We start from the raw sequence: 7,833 nt of genomic DNA on the forward strand, positions 1-7,833 counted from the left end.
AAGAAGAAGAAGAAGAAGAAGAAGAAGAAGAAGAAGAAGAAGAAGAAGAAGAAGAAGAAGAAGAAGAAGAAGAAGAAACTATCCAAACAGTGCTGTTCACTAGTATACTAGTAAATCCATTCTATCTTGCCATGCAGAATTAAGACTTGTGTGTGTACATGTTCTTGTGTATGTATGTATGTGTGTGTCCATGTGTTGAAGCACGATTAATATAAACTCAGAGGGAGAAATTCAACCTGAAGATCCAAAAAGCAAAGCAGCCAGCCCCTGGCTCTTACCTCAACTTCAGTCTGAAAATGGCAATTCTGCCTCCAGGAATCTCATACTGAGACTGAGCCTGAGAGCTGTCTCCTCCCGTTTTATAATCCTCTCTAGGGCTGGGATTAAAGGCAGGCACTGCCTGGTTTCTATGGCAACTAGTGTGGCTACTGGGATTAAAGTTGCGTGTTACCACTGACCGGTCTGTAAGGCTGACTAGTGGGGCTGTTTTACTCTCTGATCTTCAGGCAAGCTTTATCCATTAAAATACAATTGAAATGCCACTACAATGTGGTGGCCATGTCAACTTCAGGTGTCATAAATTAGACACCCTCTATCTGTTATCTTTTTTGAGACAGTCTCTCCATATCCTGGAATTGACTATCTGGCCATTAAGTCCTAGAGATCTATCTACCTGTTTCCACCTTCCTGCGGTTGCAAGCATGTCTCATCATGCCCATCTCATTTTAACGTGGGTACTTAGGACTGAACCCAAGTCATTGTGCTTGTAAGGCAAGCACTTTACAGACTGAGACATCAGGTCAGCTCCCAGGTTTACAGCTCTTCACATGTTCAAATACTTCTGAATCAAATTAAAACAAATCGAATCCAAGCTTTGTGCCTCTTCAACAGTGGCAAAGCATTTTCCCAAACACTTTCCATGCTACCACAGGAAGAAGAGTTCTGAAAATTCCCCGAAAGCGATGCCACCAAGTGAGCAGTTCATACTTAGTTAAGATAACGGAAGAAAGTCTCCTATGTGTAGAGTGTACAGATGACACATTGCATAGAAAATTAGGATTACGGAGGCCGCTCAGTGATGAAGAGCACTTAGAGAGGACTCAGGTTTGGTTCTCGGCCTCCATAAGGCAGCTCATAACAGCAGAAATGTATGCACGCATACTTACGTAAATAAATAAATAAATATTTCGAAAACTGTAAACTTCTTTGGGCATTTTAATCTCATTTTTCATGAATGACTTTATTGATATTTAAATCAATTGTCACAAAATTTAACCTTTTAAAGTGTCCAATTTAATTGTTTTGGGATTTTTTTGAGAGGGGGGAACACACACAAAGTTGTTCAGCCGTCACTATTACCTGATTATAGAACATGTTAATTATCCCAGAAATAACCTATTATCATTTTTTTTCTCCTGGCACACAACTAACTAATCCTCATTTACTTTTTGTCTCTATAGATTTGCCTGTTCTGGGTATTCCATATTTTAAAAGAAAGAAAAAGAAATAAAGAAAAGCCCAGATAACATGTAAACTTTTGTGTCTGGCTTTTTCACTTACTGTGATGTTTCCAAAGCTCCCCTGGTTCTAACAGGAATTATGACTCCGTTTCTTTTCAGTGTCGTGTACTATTCCATTTTATGAGCAGACAGGACCTTGTTTATCTACTCATCAGGTGATCTTCCCAACAACCAGGTTGTTTCTATTTGAAGCTATTAGGACTATGAGTGCTAATTCCCATGCGTCTTTCCAAGTGCCTATATGTCCTCATTTCTCCCTGGTATGTTACCTACCAATGGAATTATGTGGTCCTGATATATTTAGCATTTTGAAAATATTCTTTTTCTTCAGACTGGTTGCATCATTTAAGAAACCTGCATGAAATGTGTGAGAATTCCAATTTCTCCACATCCTTGCCAGCATGTGTATCATCTGTCCACCCTATCAAGTGAAATGTGTCTTACCGCAGTTTTGGCTTTCACTTCCTCACACCTAATGATACTGAACATCTTGTAAGGCATCATTTGGTATCTGTATATCTTCTCCAGAGAAATTTCTCCTCAAATCTTTACACTGCTTTTATTTGGGTCTTTTTAGTACTGGACTATAAAATTTCATTGTATATTCTGGTATTGAATATCACAACCAAATGTATGACTCCCAAATATATTCTCCCATTCTGCAGGTGTTCTACTCAGTTTCTGTCATGATATAGTTTGAAAGATAAAAGCCCTTTCTTTTAAAGTGTGTGTGTTTGTGTGTGCATGTGTGTGTGCGTATGTTTGTGTCAGGGTGTGTGTGTATTTCATGGTGTGTGTGTGCATGTGTGTATGTGTGTGTGCCATAGTGTGTGTCATGGTGTGTATGTGTGTGTGCACACGTGCATGTGTGTGTGGATGTGGATAAGATGATAACTTGCATTATTAGGTTCTCGCCTTCTACCATGTAAATCCAGGGAATTGAATTTGGGTCATCAGGCTTGTCAGCAGATGCTTCGACACAATTGAGCCATCTTATCATGTCAAAGTTTTTAATTCTGTTCTTTATGTCTGAGTTGGATTCACACTCTCTGGTACCTTCTTAAAATGCAAAAATGAATCAGAATATTCAACCTTCATTGAATCTCTACTCCACCAAAGTTAGAAACACTTCTATCAAATCCTATTTATAAAAGCAAATCAAGGGTTAAGTGTCCAGTCTAGTAAGTGACACTGGAATTATCAGACAGCGACAGGAGGGATTGTCCCCAAGTCACCAAGTACAGACTAAAAACCAAGTTATAACAGGGGCAAGATTTGGAGAGCAATTAGTAAAATATTGAGACCAGCCATCCAAAAGAGCCCTCGTCCTCCAAAGGAAGCAGACAGAGTTGCAAAGTTCACATGGAAACTAATGGGGCAAAAAACCACAACCAGGAAAAAACTTTAGGCTTGAGATAGAACATGGCTAATAGAAACAGCAACAGGAACTTTCATGTAAGATATCAATGCCTTAGAGATGGTTACAGTGCCAGCCAAGGCCAGCCAGCTACCTCACCATGTAGACAATTGCTCTATGATTTTTAAACATCAGGATATTCTATTTCCAGTGTGCAAGATATTGAGCAAGTGATACATTTTAATAGATTTAATTATTTAACCTCTTATGGATCACTGAAACAAATTTAGTAGCAGAGGGTTTTCTTATTATTTTATTCATACTTTCATTATTGTTATCACCCAGATTCCCATTTAGAAATAAATAGTCTGACAATTTTTACATCTCAACTGGCAGCAGGCACAAAACAGGAGACAGCTGCCAAGAAGCTCTCTGTCATGCTGGAATGTATCGCCGCATTTTGTTAAATCCTTTATCTACATAGCTGCCACAGGCTGCACGTGTTAGAGTGTGAACTTTGTATTGAATCAGAGCAATGTGTCTGAACGAGATGTATCATAAATTAGCAAGTGACAAACTTCAGGAGCCCCTTTCCTCCCGCACTGCTTCTTGATAAGCAAAGTGAAATAAGAGTTTGATGTGCCAAAGTGCTGGAGGGTGATTTTGACACAGCCATAATCCTGTGGAAAGCAGCAAGACATTTTTATCTGCTTGATCAACAATCCAGAGAGAACTGTGTCCTGTGCTGAGAATACCTACAAAGTATATGATGGTGTTGATGGTGGTGGTGATGATGGTGATGATGGTGGTGATGGTGGTGGTGGTGGTGAATGAATGAATGGATGAATGAATGAAACGTTAAGAATGTACTCTTCAACAGAAGATATTCTGTAGGATTTTAATTAGTCTGGGTTCTCCAGAAAATCAGAGCCAACACAAATTGTATACATAGCAAGTAGATAGATAGATAGGTAGATAGATAGATAGATGGTAAATAAACAGATGATGAGCAATAAATAATAAACTTAAAGATAGTAACTGATAGGTTAGTGATAAACATAAATAGGTGGATGATGTGTTTATAGATATATGATAAAAGGACAGGTAGATAGGTGATGGATTTACAGATAAAAGACAGATAGATAGATAGATAGATAGATAGATAGATAGATAGATAGATAGATAGATGATAGGTAGGTAGGTAGATAGATAGATGATAGATAGATAGATAGATAGATAGATAGATAGATAGATAGATAGATGATAGGTAGGTAGATAGATAGATAGATAGATAGATAGATAGATAGATGATAGGTAGGTAGATAGATAGATAGATAGATAGATAGATAGATAGATAGATAGATAGATAGATAGATGACAAGCAGATGAAAGCAAGAGGTGAAAGATAACTGTCTCATCTCACAGGGTGAAAGTTCCATGTTAGATTTCTACAAGCTGAAAAGCCAGAGAAGATGGCAGAGATGCTTAGTCCCAGAAGCTGAAAGCCTCTGATGAGTCTGTCAGTACATCCTCCAGACAAGGACCAAAGGCTTGAGTGCTTCTGAAGGCCTCAGGGGCAAAACCAATGAGCCTTCAGGGTGAAGCTTAAGAATGACAGTCAGAGGAAATTTATTTGCTCTTTCACCCACTTCCCTGATCTGCCCAGTCCTCTATAGAGGACCGTACTGCCAGTGTTGAAGAAGTCTTCCCAGATCCCTTTTCTGACAGGTTAGTCTTTGCTAGAAACACCCTCAAAGATGGAACTTTACCAGTTCCCTGCAAATTTTTCATGCAGTTAACTTGACATTTGAAATAAGGCATCACAGGGTGAGCTGAATAACTGAACCTTCCATAGTATAGACTATTCATCTCCTGGCATTGGATTGGGTGTGTGATTCCCTAATACATAACTTGTTTTGGAGACATCCTCCAACTTGCAATCTTCCTATCTCTGCCTTCTAAATACTGAGATTTCAGGCTGTGGTGCCACGCCCAGATGCTGACACAACTTCAAATTCTACTCCCGCCCTCTGTTTAAGAGCTTTCCTGTGAGTCACATGCCATTTTTTGTAATGCTCTCTTTTATTCCAGGTTGCTGTTATTCAGCAATTTCCTTCCTATTGCCCTTCATTAACTAAAGATAGGGGTCCTCAGGATCCCTCTTTAAATTCTCTGTGGTGGTCATGGGCTGCCATGATAATTTAGCTCAACACGTGGAGACCACTTCTATCTTTGAAGATGCTATGATGCCTTGCTATTCCCAAAGATGTCACTTCAATGTAGGTACACACCCAGGGCAAATTATTACAAGACTTTCTTACTCATCTCATTCCCACCATCCCTGAAACTTACACTTTCTAATGCTACTAGAGAAATCTTTCCACATCTCATATTTCACCCACTCCATAGTTCTTCAGTGTTTGTCCAGCATTTTTATTATACAGTCAATACCCTTTCCCTAAATACAAAGTGTCTGACATCAGCACGGTAGCTGATAGTATACCTTCCTCTGTTGTAACAAAATATCTGAGTTGTTTTATTTATTTGGAAGTTTCCAGTCCATGAGATTGTGTTCCCTTAGCTTTGGATCACTGACAAAACAGTGCATCATAACAGCATCTAGACGAACCAAATTACTCACCTCATGAACATGAACAAAAAGGAGAAAGGAATGGATTCATATTTCACAGTCCCCTTTAAGAGTATATATCCAATGACCTAAGGATTTCTCATTCTTCCTAAACATCCCACAGTCTATAAGTAGTACCATCCTGGGTACCAAATCTTTAACATATGGACCTTGAGGGTACACTTATCCAAAGAATACCAATAATGATACTCTTCCACTTGCTGTTACTTGGACCTGTTACAAAGGCAATTTCTTCTGCCTGGAGCATCCTCCTTTACTTCTGTCACCCAGATGCCTCATCTGTGTACCAGTGCTCAAGTATTTTCTTCTCCTCCATGACTCCCGGCAGCCCTTTATTGTCCCATCTCCAGGTACGTCAGCTATCTTTCTTCTGTGCTGTGGCAGTATTGGTACAGGACTGTAGCTACCAGGGATGTGTTACTATCACATCATGTCCCACAGTGTCATGGTTACCTTTCTCCTGTTCATCACTTCCTGCTGGAAAAAAGGACTGTGACTAGCTTTTCCCCATTTACACTTCTGCCAGGGTTCCAGTCATAAACAAGGGTCCAACAAGTGTTCTGTGGGGACATCCGTATTCTCGTTTCCTTGTTTGTTTTTATGGTCATTATTCCCCTCCTCGCCTGCCTTTGTAAGGACAGTTAAGTGCATATGGGAAGCGCACGGTAAGGGTATTTCCTCAAGTTCATAGGAAAATTGTAACTGAGATGAAATTAATTCATGCGCAGTCTTACTCAGGGGCAATATCTTTTCTGCAAAGTAAGTCATATTTTCTGCCTGTGTCAAGAGATGGTCTGAGACACTGAAAGAATTCCGTTTTACTCCTTAGATGGCTCTTATTTGGAACCACTGAATAACTGTGACATTTACTGAATAAAAGGTCTGAACCACTTTTCAAAAACATTCCTTCCTTCCATCATAACAAGTAATAGCATGAGTTGATATATGTTTAGTCTCTTTATATCACAAATCTGCTTCAAATATGTGCTTAAACATATAAAAGTGAGTTTTCAGTATGTTCAACCTTATATACAGAACACCAAGACAGCTGAGTTTACCAAATGGAAAAGTTCAAAATCAATTTTATTGTGTTAGATTGTCTTAATATTTGCCTGTTTTTTTAACTTTCTATTGTCTTCACATTCCTAATGATTTCACAAGAAAGGCGTGTGCTGCATGTGGATTACTGCTGGCTAATCCTATTGCGGAACCACGGAGCGAGTCTGCTCAGCAAACACCTTGAGTTCTCTGATCAGCTATTCGTATCTGTAGTTTTGAGATGAGCCTCGAGATTTTATGTATGCAATGGACATGCATGTGAATATTTAAATGTCTTTCATGATCACAAATGAGCACAGTATCTTAAGAAATGACTAAAATTATGTGACATTTATCTATTATCCCTCAATAATTACATCCAGAAAAACTATAGCACATTTTAACACACACTTTACTACAGTCAGTAATGAACTATACTCTTCTTATTCAGACTTCCTATTATAGTTCACATATATGCATGCACATGGGTACATGTATATGTACATGAGTACATGTATGTGTGTATGCATATGTATATGTGTTCCACTATCACTCAATACACAGAACTCCCCTCTCCACAAGATCCTTCAAGTATCTTCCTATAGCCCCACCCACCTCTCTCCCACCACTTTACCCTTAACCTTCAGTAGCCACTAAGTTTCTCCTTTCATGAATATGGAATAAACATAATCATAAAGACTTAAAGACTTTTTTACTCAGCATGATACTCTGGAGATCCGTTTGAGTTGTTGGGTGTGCCCATGGCTCATCTTTTTTATTGTTGAGTAGCATTCCATGGCACAACCCTCTTACAATGTTTGACTAATTGGAGATCCCTGGGGTTGGTTCATGTTTTAGGCTATTGTGAATATATCTTCTGTAAACGCTGGTATATACTTTGTATAAGACCAAAACCTTCCATTTTCATAGGATAAGTACTCGAGTGCTTTTGCTGTTTTCTAGTAGTACATTGTGAAGGAAAACACTTCTTGGCAGACAGCAAGTGCAGTAGGGCCATATCAGGAAGGAGCAGGGAAAATATACATCCCCAGTAACCTATTTTTCCAACCAGGCCCCACCTCTCATATTTTCACCATATCCCCAATTAAATTTTTAAAAACATGAACAGTTCAAAAGATTCATTGAGCCAAAGACTGATGGAGGAAGGTCATTGGTTGATTAAATAAAGAAGCTGCTTGACCTAATAGGTTAGAACATAAGTGGGAGGAGCAGACGCTGGGAGGAAGAGGAAGTGAGCTCAGAGACTC

At 39.0% G+C, this 7,833-nt stretch overlaps 1 protein-coding gene across 2 annotated transcripts in view; it reads left to right on the forward strand.

Moving 5' to 3' along the window:
• The window catches only part of Adarb2 (adenosine deaminase, RNA specific B2 (inactive)), a 560,555-nt gene that overhangs the window by 410,871 nt on the left and 141,851 nt on the right, over positions 1-7,833 (forward strand). The window lies entirely within an intron of this gene.

The sequence above is a fragment of the Microtus ochrogaster genome, unplaced genomic scaffold (genome assembly GCF_000317375.1).
Source record: "Microtus ochrogaster isolate Prairie Vole_2 unplaced genomic scaffold, MicOch1.0 UNK2, whole genome shotgun sequence".
In the NCBI taxonomy this organism is placed as follows: domain Eukaryota; kingdom Metazoa; phylum Chordata; class Mammalia; order Rodentia; family Cricetidae; genus Microtus; species Microtus ochrogaster.